This window comes from Giraffa tippelskirchi, chromosome 5, assembly GCF_054371585.1.
Source record: "Giraffa tippelskirchi isolate mGirTip1 chromosome 5, T2T-mGirTip1v1.2.pri, whole genome shotgun sequence".
Lineage (NCBI taxonomy): Eukaryota > Metazoa > Chordata > Mammalia > Artiodactyla > Giraffidae > Giraffa > Giraffa tippelskirchi.
The window spans coordinates 6,478,193-6,495,699 of record NC_137279.1 but is presented as its reverse complement, the minus strand read 5'-3'; positions in this window follow the sequence as shown (position 1 = coordinate 6,495,699).

Here is a 17,507-nt window from a genome sequence, read left to right as displayed (position 1 = left end):
ACAGTTATTTTCTGTGTATGAGGTAGTTTGTTTTTAAAAGCTGATCCAACAGGGGACCCTTATCACAACATAAAAATATATTACTTATGTTTTATGTCTCTCCCTTTAAATTAAGATCTGAGCGTAATTGGGGACAACTTCTGTATATTTCAGTGGCTTAACATATAAGAAAATTCTTTAATGTATTATTTTGAACCCTGAAATATATGACTCTGTTTTTTTGTTTGTTTGTTGTATTTTACTATTTCACACTGCCTAATAAATATCTAATATCTGCATTCAGGGTCATTTTTGTTGAGAAATGAGATCTGGGACATTTCTCAACATGTTTAATGGCTCCGAGAGTATAATCCTTGTTTGTCTCCATAAGGGTTTTATAAGGCTTTTATACATGTTAACATGCCAGCCAAACAGGAAAAACAAAACAAAACATAACTTTGAACTTGGGCTTCGTGTTGTTACGAGTCTGTAACAGGAAGAGTAATGTACTATCTACCTTGAAGCTTATGTTGGACATGCCAACATTTTTTCTGTCCCCTTGATGTGAGAGAAGCCATTGAGCTTTATTTTGTTTAAGTATCTTTCATCCCAGGGAATGGCTGCTTGGACCACAGGTAGAATCTGACCTAATGGCAGCCAATATCTAGAATAGTCCAAAGTTTTTAGCATTGCTTGACAAAGAGAGAGGTGCTAGGTAATCAGATTTCCTTCCTCCAGATTTCAAATTGAGAAATACAATGGGATCCAGCAGAGTTGGGAGTACAGTGGAAGCTCAAAGTACCAGAAAACAGAAATAATAAATATGAAGAATCAATGAGGCAGTTTTCTATAAAGAGTTGCATTTAAAAAAATGGGCAAGTCAGTAAGAGGAGATTAGAGCAAACACACAGAAGAAAAAGAGATCACAAGAAAGTGGACATGTAGCCCTTGAGGAAGAAAGAGCAAGTCCAAGAACTGCATTATCTTAAGGTATTTTGGGTGAATTTTTTTTTTTTTCATACAAAAAAAAAAAAAAAAGAAGCTAAGCCTAAATAAAACAAAGGTGATTGGGGCAGAAGTTATATAAGTTGTTACCTCCTGTAAAGTGTCAAATAAAGCCCCCAGATTTCAAGCATACTTTGAGCTAGTGAAACATTGGTCTCCAGAGCAGTGGCTCTCATTGCGGCTCCCTGAATGGTGATTGGTTTGGAGTTGTAGCATTCAAGGAAAGCCGTACTATCTAGGCAAGAAAGTAGAAACCAGTCTAGGTATTTCTAACAGATAACATTTTACTTAGGGACTTTGTTACAAAATTATTGGAAGTATCAAAGAAGCAAAGAGGGTGAAGAAGTGATGACTTAAAGATGAATAATCTTGAGCTGAAGAAACAGGATAGACGATGGTATTATTTAGAGCTCTGACAGGCAGGTTGCTGCAACCGCTCTGGCACCACTTCGCAGGACCCCTAAAGCATGGACATCACCCTAAATTGTATTAACTTAAGAATCTGTTTGTAGAACTTTCTTTCCATGACATGCTTTTCAATAGAATAATCATCCCAATGCTGACAAGCTAATTCAAACAAAGCACCAGAAGTCCTTGTGCCAAGATCTTCTCTAAGAATGAAAGTGTTCTAATAATTTTGTGACTGATGGCCTGTATTAAATTCCCTCTTTTAAACAGAAGCTGGCTTCTGTTTTCTTGACTGAATATTGATACAATTTGATTGTGGCTCAGCAGAGAGTCACCACGGGAGATTCACTGCCCTGGGAGAAAGTCTTCCCAGGAGCAAAAAAAAAAAAAAAAAGTAAACATTAAGTTTTAACACCAACAAGTGTGAATCTGTAGATTATTAACTTAAGTGGGGAAGATATTTCTTTTGTAAATAAGGTCTTCATTGGAAGACTCTTACATTTTTTTGGTAATGAATAAATTTTCTTCCCTAAGCTATATGCTACTAAATATGAGATAACAAAACAGATATAAACAAATCAGATCTCTCTTAAATCATCCATAGCCTTTATCCAGGATGCACTGAAGGACAGACACAAGCATGGACACAAGGACAGACACATGACTAATGTGATGTGATGAGCATTGAACCACGGGTTGCTTCCCATCACCACTTCTGTTAGAATTCTGTTATCTTCACCCAGGAACCCATCCACCACCCCCATCCACACCCCCATACTTGGTAATGCTTCTGCTGGAGACACTGACAGAAACAGGTAAATAATATATTCTGCCTTCCTTCTGCCTACCAGTCTTCTCCAATTCCTTATTCTGGCAGAATCTAATAATAAGCTATTTGGGAAAGAAGTCTAGGAAACATAGTCTACAGACTTACTTTCCATTATTTATAAAGGAACTCAACGGTGTGTGAAAATGGAGCACAGAGCCAGCAGATGAATAATCAACTCAAGAGATAAAATAAAAAATATTAGTTATAAACATTGAAATTTGTGAATATTTAGCTTTTTTTTTTTCATTATAGCAATCTACAACATAATGCTGGTTGCTTACTTCCTACTTAAAACTCTTCGTGTTTGTTAGTCAATCACATATGGGATCTGGGCAAGATGCCATGCCCATCTCTGGGGTGGTATCTGATGAGTCTAAGCTTGGCTTTTAGATCAGTTTTATCAGCAATAAGTTTATGGGTAGGTATGTAAACCACTTCTAGTCAATAATACTACATGAAAAATTTGCTGGAAAAATATTTTCCTAGTTCTTTGAGAGAGACGAGAAGCTAGACTCTTTTTCATCAGACATGTCCAAAAAAGCAAACAGCCATGCTTGCTACTCTGCAAGTATGACAGGGATTAGAATTAAAGCTGGTAGTGTAGATGGACAAACAGATCCGCAAAGAACCAGGTGCTTGCACGCTAAGTCGCTTCAGTCATGTCGGACTCTTTGTGGCCCCATGAACTGTACCCAGTCAGGCTCCTCTTTCCATGGGATTCTCCAGGTGAGACTACTGGAGTGGGTTGCCATGCCCTCTTCTAGGGGATCTTCCCAACCCAGCGATTGAAACTGTATTTCCTATGGCTCCTGCATTGCAGGCCCATTCTTATCACTGAGCCGCTGGGGAAGCCCACAAAGAACCAGGGTCCTTTATGAAATCACTAGGACACTACACCAATCAATCCTGAGGTCCCACCCCACCCCTATATTACTTATTATCTAAGTTAATACATTTTCTTTTTGTTTAAACTGGTTTGAGTTGTTGAATTTTTTGTTACTTGCAGCTAAAATGCCTATAATAGATATAAATGTATTCCAAATTATCTCTATAATAATTCATTATTTTCCCTTTCCAATAGAACTTGCTAGTGGAAGATAAAGGGACAGAGTTTTGCATGTAGGACGTTAGAGGTCGTATGTAACACTGTGCTGTGCTGTGCTTAGTCGCTCAGTCCTGTCCGACTCTTTGCGACCCCGTGGACTGTAGCCCGCCAGGCTCCTCCCTCCATGGGGATTCTCCAGGCAAGAATACTGGAGTGGGTTGCCATGCCCTCCTCCTCGGGGTCTCTCCAACCTAGGGATCAAACCCAGGTCTCCTGCATTGCAGGCAGACCCTTTACCATCTGAGCCACCAGGGAAGCCCAAGAATACTGGAGTGGGTAGCCTGTCCCTTCTCCAGGGGATCTTCCCAATCCGGGAGTCAAACCAGGGTCTTCTGCATTGTAGGTGGATTCTTTACCAGCTGAGCTACCAGGGAAGCCCATATGTAACACTGCTGCTGCTGCTGCTAAGTTGCTTCAGTCGTGTCCGACTGTGAGACCCCATAGATGGTAGCCCACCAGGCTCCCTCGTCCCTGGGACTCTCCAGGCAGGAACACTGGAGTGGGTTGCCATTTCCTTCTCCAATGCATGAAAGTGAAAAGTGAAAGTGAAGTCGCTCAAGTCGTGTCCAACTCTTAGCGACCCCATGGACTGCAGCCCACCAGGCTCCTCCGTCCATGAGATTCTCCAGCAAAAGTACTGGAGTGGGTTGCCATTGCCTTCTCCACTATGTAACACTAAGCACACCTATATGACTATGATCTATTATGTCTCCTGGTTAAACACAGTAATCAGTAGACTATGGTTTTTAACTAGTGGTTAAAAAGGTAAGTATTATTCTAATTATTAGAACATTAAGAGAGGATGCAAAACCTTACTCAGCTGAGAGAATGTTTAGCCAGGAGGTGGACAGATTTGTGGCATAGCTCTCTTTGAGCTTCTTTGTGATACAGGAGATAGGTTCTTCCCTGTGGCTCTCGAGATTGAAACTAGGGCAAACTTGGCAAGGAGGCAAATTACAGTGCATCAGAAAATTATCATTATAGATTAAGGGCTGCTCAGAAATGAATGTGGCTTCTTATAGACTAGAAAGTGAATCCCTTCTCATTGGAGATAATGAAGTAGAGTCTGAATGTCACTCTGGGAGTGTTAATAAAGGAGAGTCATGTTGTGAGAGGGGTTAAAGAAGCTGGTGTGTGAGTTCTTTCTAGTTCTAAGATTGAATGATTTAACTGCAACTGTAGTTACCATAGAGCCAATGAAAGGACACTGCACATACTCAGTCTCCCTAAAGAGGAACTGCCAACAGACAGCTCACTTTCTTCATGATCTCAAGTTTAGACAACGCTGTATACTTCAGAGGGGCTCCGCAGGTTGTGCCAGTAGTAAAGAACCCTCCTGTCAACGCAGGGGGTGATAGAGACCGGGGCTCCATCCCTGGGTTGGGAAGATCCCCTGGAGGAGGGCATGGCAACCCCTCTAGTATTCTTACGTGGAGAAAATTTTTTGTCTTTGGGAAAAAGTTGAACTCGTTGAGTAAAATAGATTTTTTTTTTAGATTTTCACGGGCTTCTGTTACACTCAATGTCCCTCATCTATCCCAAGAATGAGGGTAAATTGGCAGAAACCACACCACAAACAGAGAATATACACAAAACCCAGGCAAACTGATGCCCACACCCCATGAGGTATGCCTGGAAGTCAGCATAAGAGCAACAATTAAAATATCACAAGATGAGCTGTAGACCCCAGTAGGTAGAACTCCTTTGTCTAATGACCTTTTTCTTAGTGTGATAGCAAATACAATTGGCTGGCCTCATAAATCATACCTCCAGAAAACATCCACAGGGCAGACTTTGACACTGTTTGCATATTCAAATGTCACTCCGTTCATAAGAGGAAAGGCAAAACACTTTTTTTTCCTCTCAAAAATGTCAGCATGGCTGGATTAGAAAAGATAATTCGGAAGTACTTCTAGACAATAATTACCTCTGGCACCTATCTGTGGTGTACTTAATGAATGGGAAGAAGAATTTTTTAATTTTTAAAAATTATGATTATTACAGTAATTAATCAGCTGCTCAGTGACAGCTTCCTTGAGGGAGAAAATGTGCCTCAAAGGCCATCTTGCTTCTGTGGGGCACCTTGTTGATTTCACATCACATATGCAAAACACATTTTATTATTATTAGCAACGAAAATGCTTGTGGAAGTAGAATTAGCCTCAATTTCCTAAACAGGAAACTAACATTTTACAAGTGAGAGGAAAAAAAAAAATTCCTAATCCCAAATGCTAGTTGGAAAAAAAATGTTTCAGACTTGCTCAGCTGTGATTGTGAAACCAATCTCATACACTTAATTACATGCAAAAGGTTCCCAGTTCTAATTATGGACCGTGGGGAAACAGCCCATCTCCCCAAACCAATAACGCCTCATGTTAACTTCAGCTCTTTTGTGTTTAATATCCTACTGCTCGATTTCAGCTTCCCTAGATGATCTGTACATTTGGCTTTTTCCAGTTCATTTTTCACAGTGCTGCTCAGAACAGGGACTAGGAGACCTCACTTTCCCCAGTGATCCTTTTATATAACATTTCTTGCTACTTAGGTACAAAACCCTCTAACCTAAGGTATCTACATCAGAGGTCAGTTCTTTCCTGAAATTCTTTCCTCTTCCATGCTCCTAATTCTTCTTTCACTGCTCACAGCCCTCCAGTTATGACATCAAAGGCCCCCGGAGCAATGTGAACCTGGCATTCTTGTGGGGACCCCCTGTCACAGATGTGGAGGCGGAGCGTAGCTCAAAAGGTCTACAAGCCCAAGTTCCTTCTCATCTTTGACTCCATGAACATTCCGATGACCAGCCACAGGAGAACGCAGCGTGAGCTGGCTGGGAACTTAGAAGCAGAGACCGATTGTACACAAGAGGCGTTAGAGAACGTCCTGTCCACACCTCCCATTTTTCAAATGAAGAAGTTGAGATCTGGAAAGGGAAAGAAAGAGACTTGTTCATATCACTTGGTTAATAACCAAGCCAGTAGGTCTACAGACACCAGGGCTAGTGCTACTCTAGACTCATCTCAGTTCCACAACCAGCTCCTCCAGTAGAGAGAAGGTAAAGTAACACGAGCTAGGAGTTCATAGTGTTAGTCCTGGATCCTGCTCTCATCTCTTCTGTTAAACATTCTTAGACTTCATGGTTCTTAGTTCCTTCACCCATGAAAAAGGCTCAGAGGTCAATGGTATTTTAAAGTGAAAAAACAAAGTGGGAGAGGGGACAAATGTGAAGTGATATTGTTAAGAGCAAAAAATTGAAAAGAATTATTTTCTATAGGTCTTGAAAATATACCAGATCAGATTACCTCTAATATTTTAGAGGATGAAAAAAGTGAAAGTGAAAGGGTTAGTCACTTAGTCGTACTTGACTCTTTGTAACTCCATAGACTGTAACCCGCCAGACTCCTCTGTCCATGGAATTCTGCAGGCAGGAATACTGGAGTGGATTGTCATTCCCTTCTCCAGGGGATCTCCCTGACACAGGGAGCAAACTCAGGTCTCTGGCATTGCAAGCAGATTCTTTCCATATAAATCACCAAGGAAGACCATATTAGAGGATCCATTGGGTACATCTCACCTAAAATTTTTCAGTAAAAAATACTTTGCAAATATTAAAATAATGAAGAAATCTTGTGGTTTGTGCATGTGTATGTACTTTCTAAGAAGGCAGTCAGGGGTTATAGTGTTTTGCATTTTATATGTAGCTGATATTTACTATACTACCCATAGTAGGTGCTCAGTTCAATACCATTTTGTGAAATGAGTGCCCGATCCTTTTCCTGCTTGCTCTCCTGTTTCATTTGGTTTAGTCACTAGGTTGTGCCTGACTCTTGCGACCCCATGGACTGTAGCCTGCTAGGTTCCTCTGTCTATGGGATTCTCCAGGCAAGAATATGGGAATTTGTTGCCATTTCCTTTTCCAGCAGATCTTCTGGACCCAGGAATCAAACCCAGGTCTTCTGCATTGCAGTCAGATTCTTTACCAGCTGAACTACGAAGGAAGCCTTTCCTACCCATTCCTCTAGCTCAAGATTCACCCAATAATTTCAGCCTTCAGGAATTTCTCCCTTCTTTGAATTAATGTTTACTGTATCTGAAATTAGTGTTTTTCAACCTAATGACAGGCTCTTGTTTATAGAAAATGTTCTGTTGTAATCTACTTCTCTCATGTGAGTTTACCTTAGCTTTTTGATAAAACTGTGAGTTCCCTAAGGACAGGGACTGTGTATTTTAATTCTCTTATAGAACCCACAGCACTTGGCACAAAGCTCATTTTTCAAGCAGGCAATCAACCACACTGAAATTCATTGAATGTTGCTGACACTATGATCTTCTGTAGAACACGTGCTTATATACATGTATGGAATTTATTGGCTATAACCTGTGTTAAACATTTATTTTGCCAACTCTTAGGTAGATAGGATGTGGCTAACTGCTAAGGGATTTCTGTTCTTCCAGGAGACAGAATCTCTGAATCATAGGTATAACCACATACTAAAAAGAGCCAAGAAATCTATCTGAGCTGAAATTAAAGGCTAGTTAGCAAATGAGAAATGGTTGGGTAGAAGTTAGCGAATGAATGAACCATCTGCTTAGAGACCAAGATAATTCTAGTTTATTTCTAGACAAGATAGGAGAAGGATTCCAAGAACTAAATATAGACTATTTGTCCTTGGATGGTTAAGAGTGTTTAGTGTGACAATTTAGCTTGGATTGGGAATAGGGGCAGGAATTAAGCCAATAAATATGCAATGAGTGACTAAAATTCCAGAGATAACAAAAGAAAAGATTGGGAAGTTTGACTACATAAACATTTTTTTTTTTAATTTGGCATCAAAAAATACTGTAAAGAAACTGACAGCTTGGGCAAAAACATTCACAAAATATAACACAGACATAGAGATAATATCTCTTATAAACAAGGAACTTTTGGGTGTGTGTGTGTGTGTGTGTGTGTGTACATATACATTAAAAGAACTCTGAGATGCTATTCCTCACCTGATAGGTTGGCAAAAATTAAAAACAAAAAATATGACAACATATTCTGCCAGCAAAACTGCAGGAAAACAAGCATCCTCATTTCTTCAGGAGAAAAAATTGTCAATATCTAACAAAACTACATATACACTTGCCCTTTGGTCCACAATCCCACAGCCAGCAATGTATCTACAACGATAGTGAAATACACATACACAAGCCTATTCACTGTAGCATTGTTTGCAACTACAAAATATTGAAAACAACCCAAGTATACATTCATAGAACAGTGGTTGTATAAACTAGACTAAAACCACAGAACGAAGAGATGCACAGCCACACACATGAGAAGAATGGACATGGAATAATTTCCAAGACATGCTGGTAAGTGAAAAAGTAAAGTGCGGAAATGTCTGTACAGTATGTTTCTTTCCTCTGTGAAAAAAGAGGATAAAAGAAAATACTCAGGTACTCACTCATTTGTACAAAAGAAATAAAGGAAGGATAAATCACAAATTAAGGAAAATGGTTACCCATGGGAGGGAATAGGCAATGAGAAATGGGCGAGAAGAAGGGGAACTCAAAGAAGTGGGAACCAGATAGTAGGAGTGAGAAAGGAGGTTACTTATCTGAGTGTAATTTCTGGCTCTTGAAATCATACTGCTGTTTCACACATCCTTCAAACGCCAACCAAATAAACAAACCAACCAGGATAGGAATGAGGGACCTAAAATTGAATTTAAAAAGTAACAAATGAACTTAACTCTATATAAACTTAATAGTTAGTGGATAGCATAACCACACTAGAGAGAGAAGAAAAAAACTAACTTTGGCTTATGGTACCGTGACTGGATACTAGAAGGGTGTAGGCAAAAATAACTATTCAAATGCTGAATTTCCCCAGTTAATTTGTTCCTCATAGGGATTTGGGTTGACAGTTCTAAAATAACTTTTGTGCATACCAGAACAATCAAGTATAGTATAAATGAGAATCAGCTTTCTTGTTATTGGATAAGTTAGAAATAAAGAAAAGGAGAAGGCTAAAATAAACTCTCTGGAGGTGAGTTGAAATCAATAACCAGTAGAAACCCATGATTTTTGTGTTATATACAAATACATGTATTTCATGTATATACACATGCATCTACATATATAAACATATATATGTATACATATATATATATGGCCTTTGAATGATGTGTGTTAAACAATATGGATCCATTTATACATGGATATTGTTCAGTAATAATTATAGTACTACATGGTCAGTGGTTGGTTGAATCTGCAGGTATTGAGGGCTGACCATACATTGTATGCATATTAATAGTCACTTTGTTCAAGGGTCAACTGTAAATAAATATGTGTACCAATCTACATATATAAACACACACATAAAGATAGATAGAGAAATATTGTGTGTCTGTGTATGAGGATTAGTATACATATATGTCCATTTTCCAGCTCTTTCCACCAAGAGGATCTAGAAACAATGACTCTCCAACCATGATGAGCACACCAGATCTTCATTTTGAAACACCATTCTCTTGCAAATAATTGATACCAAGTCAGTGGCTTTCATGAATGATACATCACTCTCATGTTTTCCTTTATCCACTTGGCCTTTTCTTCTGTCTTCTTGTGAATTCATCCTCCTCAACCCAGATATAAAGTGGATGTCCCAACGTTAGAATTCTTTACCCTTTGATTCTTTTTAATCTCACTGTACACTTCTTTCTTAAGCAACCTCAACTATGCTGAAAGATGTAAATCTAAAAGACTTGCAATTTTATATTTTCTGCTGCAGTTTCTTATTGAAGTTTCATATCTACCTATACTTGAGATGTGAATTTCTTGTTTGCTTCTTAAACTTAGTATGTCAAAAACTAGGCTTATAATCTAGCATTCTCTCCCATGGAGGTTTAAAATATGTCCAGAATAGATAGCTAGTGGGAAGTTGCTATATAGTACAGGGAGCTCAGCCCTGTGGTCTGTGATAATCTAGAGGGGTGGGATGGGGGTGGGTGGGGAGGGAGTTTCTAAAGGTAGGGGATATACTTGTAGTTGATTTGCATTGCTGTATGGCAGAAACTAACACAATATTATAAAGCAATTATCCTTCAATCAAAAATAACTAAAATATAAACTTAACATTATTTTCCAAAGAAGAGTTGAAATAAATCTTAATAAAATTAGTGTAACTGTAAAATATATTCAGAAATTATTTGACACATTTTTCAAAAGTGACACCTAGTTCTACCTCATGTGGCTTGAACTTAGTGTCTCACTTGTAATGAACAGTCTAAAACAGAAATGACAGTGTGTGGCTTCAGAGAATGGATCATATAAAGCACTTCAGCTGCCCTCTTCCTTTTCCATTCTTGGGTCACTCATGCTTGGGAAGCCAACTGCAATGCTCTCATTGAAAAGCCCATGTGGTAAGGAAGTGAGGCCTCCAGGCAACAGTTATATGAGAAAGTTCAGAAATAGTTTCTCCAGCCTCAGTCAAACCTTCAGATGAATGTGGTTTTGACCAGCATTGTGATTCCAATACCCTGAGCCAAAGTCACATAGACACTTCTAAATTCCTGATTCTCAGAAAGTGAGCGAACAAATACTTATGATTTTAACCACTAAATTTGAGACAATCTGTTATGCAAAAATAGATAGTTAATATATTCCATACCCCTGCCCTCCTAATAAACAATCAGATTCCAGAGCTGCTTCTTTTGGTGAATAGCTTACTATCCTTCCATTACACAGAAAAACAGACATCACTCCTGACAACCAACTCTATTACTCATTTCCCCAATTAGAAATCCATTACTAAGACCAAGTGATGTAAGCTGTTAAATAAGTCTCAATTATGTCCGCTTTTGTCTCATTTTTCACTACCTCCACACTTGTCCAAACCACCATTGATTCTTACCCGTACTGACTTGTAATCTCCTGACCCTGGCACCCCCGATACACTAGTCATTTTGCTATCAGAATGATTTTTTTTCCCAAAAACACTCACTAATCACCAACTCTAATCTAGAAACACTGGCATGGACCCCCAGACAGCCAGAGCTGTCCCATACAGCGGAATAATAAACAAAATGCACTGGTGCAACACTTTCTTTTCCTAACGTGCCCATTGCTGCCATCCTGAACAGTCTGAAAGGCTACCATTTGGGATGGGAAAGTGGTCTTCGATCAACTTGATTGTTATGGCTGATTTGGAGTGTTTTGCTTTTGTTTTTAAAATTTTCATATTCTCATATTCCCTTTAAATGTAATGCATGTTCCTGTTTTGAACATTTGGAAAATGCATACGTTTTTTAAAGAGCTGGAAAAATCATCTTTAATTCTACCATCCTGAAAATTTGGCTTATTTCCTCCAAACATCTACCCCACGCTTTTAAAATCTTATTAGGAACATTCTGTATATTAATGTAATTTTCTATTCCGTTTTTCTGCTTAAGGTTATAAGATTCCTTCCATGTCATTAAAAACTATGTAAATATCATTTTAATAGCTGCTTAACATTCTATGATATTAGAAATTCCATTTTGAAATTTGTCTTCTTGCCCAATATTAAAGCTAATTATTCTACTTTTGGGGAGAGTAAGGGGTGGTGGGGGTCTGTCTCCACAGCTTGATGATGCTTGGAGGTTGCTGTTTAAATATGTAACAAAATTGCATTTCTTTCTTCAGTGATGGCCTCAATCCAAAAGGTAGCAGCCAATCTGCTTGGCGGTTCTAGTGCTTCTAAAAGTATTTACTCCTGGAGGTTTCTAAAGCTAATGCACTCTTGGTTTCCTAGTGGATAAGCCAATAATGCCTCTAGGATGTCACTTAGGTCAGACACCCTAAGCAGAGGGAAGAGTAAAAGGACAAGAAACCCCAGAGGAGGCTGAGTTAAAGTATGCAAACATTCATATGGTCCCCCAAGCCCAAACCTAACTGCATATTTTTTCTTTACAATGCACAGTAATTAGTAATCCATAATTTATGGCTCTAATTAATTCTTCCCTTTATCGTGGAGAGAGGCTCACCCAAGCATGTCATTCTGACAAAGCTCTGGTACGCTGCTCCACTCAACCCCTGGATTCCCTTCCCGGGAACTCATTTCGCAAAGCCCATTAAGCTGGCGAAAGACCCAGAGCACCAGAGGCAGCCTCCGTCCCCAATTCTGCTTTATTTCATGAAAAACAGATGAACACAGAGCAAATCTGACTGTGCCATTTTACTGCGGACCCATCTCCTCTAAGAGGAGCCAGTGTAGCCTGTTTCTGCTTGAGAGTAAATAAGGTGTAACTGTGACCAGGGCATGTTCACCAAGAGGAGATCCTCTGTAGTCCTGAGGCTTTGAGACAGGTCCTCAGGAAGGAGAGGGACGGTGTCAGGAAATCAAGTGTCTTCCCACAGCACTTCTCTGCATATCATAGACACACCCAGCTCATCACTTCGTTGGTTACATGAAACCCCAACGACCGCACTCTCTTGGAGCCTGCTGACCACATGAGAGTGTATCCTAGCTTTGCAGAATTTTCAGCAAGGCTATAGCCCTGTGTAATAGCACACTTAGCATTGCTCAGTGAGTAGATCCTGGGCTGAGGAGCCTGCTAATCCGAAGTGCCTTTTTATGTGACTTTAAAACCTACTAGTTCACATTTATCAAGAACTTACTATATACACCAGGGACTTGTGTGTGGGCATGCTCAGTCGCTCGGTCATGTCTGACTCCATGGACTGTAGCCAACCCATGGACTGAAGCCCGCCAGGCTCCTCTGTCTATGGGGATTCTCCAGGCAAGAATACTGGAGTGGGTTACCATGCCTTCTTCCAGGGGATCTTCCTGACCCAGGAATCGAACCCTTGTCTCCTGCATTGGCAGGCAGATTCTTTGCTAATGAGCCACCTGGGAAGCACCAGAGACTTACTCATTCAGCTGATGCTCATGGCAGCTCATTGAGGTAGGTATCACTGTTGTCAAGCAGAGGGGACATAGTTAACCAGAGGGCCTTTGTTTTGTTCCCTACTGTATCTCCCTTTCTTAACACTTGCCTGGCGCACGGTAGGTAACCAATATTTGCTGAATGCATGGATACCTATTTTACACATCAGAAAACTAAGATGCAATATTAGTAAGTGGCAAAGTAAATTTCAGTTCCTTGTATTCTGATTTCAGAGTTCATACTGTTAAGCATCATTCAGTGGTACATCCTGACCTCTGCAGAAGTTCGATTTTATTTTCTTCTTTGCAGAAAGATAAATGTACAAAATGTCCTTAAAATATTTTTGAGTTCAAGGTGCAATGTAGACACCAGGTGTTAATTACCACCGGCGTAGAAGTGCAGCATGAGACAGGTGTACGTGATGATTAATGATGGCTGCCACCACTATTATTGAAATGATCATGGCCTGCCTGCAGAGGAGACATTTCTTCCTTTTCATCCTGAGCCACCCCCGAATGTCCCAGGTTCCATTCTTATGACAGGTTATGTCAAGCTTCAGACACTTTCACCCACAGTTCCAAACAAAATGACCCATCTCTACAACCACAAGGACGAAAGCCCATTCTTATTTACCTTACCTTTGCTCTTTTGCCCTCTTGGGTTGGATTTAATTTCATTTCTTTCTGATCTACAGATTGATGAAAATCTCTCATCTTCTCCAAGCCTGCCTGAGCCCCAGACGGTGGCCCAGGCAGGCCATGTGAGAGCGGTGCCTGCAGCCACAGCAGAAAGAGGCGTTATTTACATATTTATTAGAAATTCTGTCCTGCTGGCAAGAGATGCTCACTTCTGACTTTAATTCCGATAAGTAAACAACCCCATTGGCAAGGAAGAGGGGGGAAAACAAACCAGAGTAGTTTGCACAAGATAATACAATAAAGCAGAAAAATATCCGTCATGCAGAACCATTTGCAGGGCAAAGCAAGAGAGTGAGAGAGAGAAAAAAATCCATCTCTAAAGCCTAGCTTAGGTTAAATACTCCAAAAGAAATAATTACAAAGTAATTCAATTATATTTGGTATCAGTTGCCTCACAGGCCAGTGGAATGACAATTAATCCCAGGGTGTCCTTTTTTTTTCTTTTTTTTTTTAATAGTCTGTGGTTTGTTCAGAATTGCCCTCCAGCAGTTAGTCGCACTCTGCAATCCTGTGTCTCTCTCTTTACTCCTCATCCATTCTGGCCTGATAACACCCCACACCAGGGAGCCATACTGCCAAGCTCAACCTTCTCTGACCCTACTCTCAAACTGTCCAGCATCCTAACATTTTGCTTAGGTGTCCTTCTGCTTCTCTTTAATTATATTGTATTCTGAGAATTGCAACAGTGGGAGAGTTTAGCACCCTATGGCTTTCTCCTAACATCCGAAATTGAGCCAACATCATCATCCCTGAGACAACACAACGAATTAAATCCTTCTCAGCATCGCATGTCTAGCTACCCTCAGAAAAAAAATTGCATTTTAGGAACATTAAAATGGACTGACTTTAATCCACAATAGCCATGGAAGCTAAGATATGGTTTAAATCCAGGCTGATGTTCTAACCTGAGCTTACTCTGCAGATAAAATCACATAGAATTCTCTGCATTGCTATAGCTTCTTTCAGACAGGGATTGCAAGGTACTTTACACACCATAATAAGCTCCACAATCTTTCTTTGATGCTGCTCCCTGGCTCTAGGAAGGGTTCATGCATCAGAAAACAGGAATGACAGACAGAAAGGGACTGGCTCATACAACCTCCCTCCTGGCAGTGGTGGAGAAATGAGAACTCAGGCAATCTGGACTGTAGTACTCAACCCTGATGATCAGGAGAATCATAATGCTTCTAAACTGCAAATGTACTTCCAAAAATGAAAACTAAAAAATTGCAGTGAGACCAAGATGGTGACTTATTCTGTAGGAGAGGAAAACACTCCACTTTTCCTCAACCCTCTGGGTTTTATGACGTAAGGCCCTGCGAATTAGCTGACAAAAGACAGTGTAACAAGAGAAAAAGGAAGAGGAGTTTATTAACATTTGCAGCTTGCACACATGTGGGAGAAAATTAGTGATGAGCAACTCCAAGGCGTGGTTAGCACTCAGGGCTTACTAGTGTCCAAACAAACAGCAATAAATGCAGAGAAGTAACAAACCAAAGCAATGATTTTAGGCCTTTAGGGGCGCAAACTGTGGAAGGGCGAGCACATGGGGGAAACTAACGGGAGATAGAGGCTGGTTAGGAAGATTTGTTACATAGCTGGCTCCAGTGCCCTCTCTGGGCTGATAAAAGTCTAGAGTTGTCTCCAGTGACTAAGAATCAGCCTATTCTTCCTAGGAGAGAGTTTGTACTGTGTCTGTTTTTTTTCTCAGTTGCTTTCATCTCAGAATAATCCTTAAGCTATGGTGGCGTATTTTGGAGTGTCATACTACGAACTACTTTAGTTCTTCAGCAATCCCATTGATCAAAGGGCATATGAACACAACTCAGAGTGAAAATTATTTCTGCTATTAAACACACACGGCCTTCCTTCATAGTGATTCTTACATTTGTGAAAGAGATATGTCCTCAACAATGCGATAATGCAAAATCTTGTGTTATAAACCAGACAAGTGGATTTATAGGATGAAACAAATACCACTGAATGCTAACTAAATCTGTGTCCAATAGTAATAATGACAGCTAATTCAGTGCTTATTATGGGACGAGCGGTGCTCTGAAACCTTTATATGCAATGAATTAACTTAATATTCCCAACAAATAACACAGATATTGATTCCATTTTCCAGATAGGTAATTGAGGCTCAGAGAGTTCAAGTAATTTTCCCAAGTTCACAGGAGACTGTAAACAGTAGAGCTGCAATTCTAATTTAGGTCGCTTGGCCACAAAATTCATGCTGAGCTTTTTCTAACCTGACAGTGAGCTTAAAATACACATCCAGGGATACATAGGGTAGGAGAGGGAAGTGGGTTCAGATGGGAGTTTGGGTTCAGAGGGAGCTCAGATGAGAAAGTGAATGCATAATCTATAATCTTCGACATGAAGCGGCTCCAGTTCTTGGAAGAAATCTTTCCTGGACCTTCAAATTCCCTCACTTCTAACAGAAGAGAGCCAGTGTCTTGAAATCCGTAGGAGTATGGGTGCTAAATGGGACTGAATTCCTCTGACGCTTTCTAGTCGTGTGACTTTGACTTCTTTGTGCCTCCACCCCATCTGTAAAATGCATGTAACAGCTACTGTCTCAAAAAATTGTGATGAAGATTAAGGTGATGCATGTAACCCACCAACATGCATGCAACACACCAACATGCATGCTAAGTCACGTTAGTCATGTCTGACTCTTGTGACTCCATGGACTGTAGCCTGCCAGGCTCCTCTACCCATGGGATTCTCCAGGCAAGAATACTGTAGTGGGTTGCTATGTTCTCCTCCAGGGGATCTTCCCAACACAGAGATTGAACCCATGTCTCTCATATCTCCTACATTGGTAGGTGGCTTCTCTATCACCAGCACCACCTGGGAAATCCAACCCATCAGAAAAGTGCTTATTTAATACTCAGTATGCTTTGGCTGATATGGTTCATAATTATTTCACAAAGAACTCTAGGGTAGGTTCAGCTACCAGTTAATATGTCTTCTTTTATGTTCCTCAGAATTAGAGTAGCAAGAATCTTGGGGTGATGGTGGGACATGACAGTACAGCTTTTAGGGCTTCATTTCTTCTTGGCAACTCTAAATGGGCTTAATCAAATTTACCTGCATATCATATCTTAAATACTCTTTCTTTCAGCTTCAGTTCAGTTCAGTTCAGTCACTCAGTCATGTCCGACTCTTTGCGATCCCATGGACTGCAACATGCCAGGCCTCCCTGTCCATCACCAACTCCTGGAGTTTACTCAAACTCATGTCCATTGAGTCAGTGATGCCATCCAACCATCTCATCTCCTGTTGTCCCCTTCTCCTCCTGCCTTCAATCTTTCCCAGCATCAGGGTCTTTTCGAGTGAGTCAATTGTTGGCATCAGGTGGCCAAAGTATCAGAGTTTCAGCTTCAACACCAGTCCTTCCAATGAATATTCAGGGCTGACTTCCTTTGGGATGGACTGGTTGGGTCTCCTTGCTGTTCAAGGGACTCTCAAGAGTCTTCTCCAACACCACAGTTCAAAAGCATCACTTCTTTGGCACTAATCTTTCTTTATAGTCCAACTCTCACATCCATACATGACTACTGGAA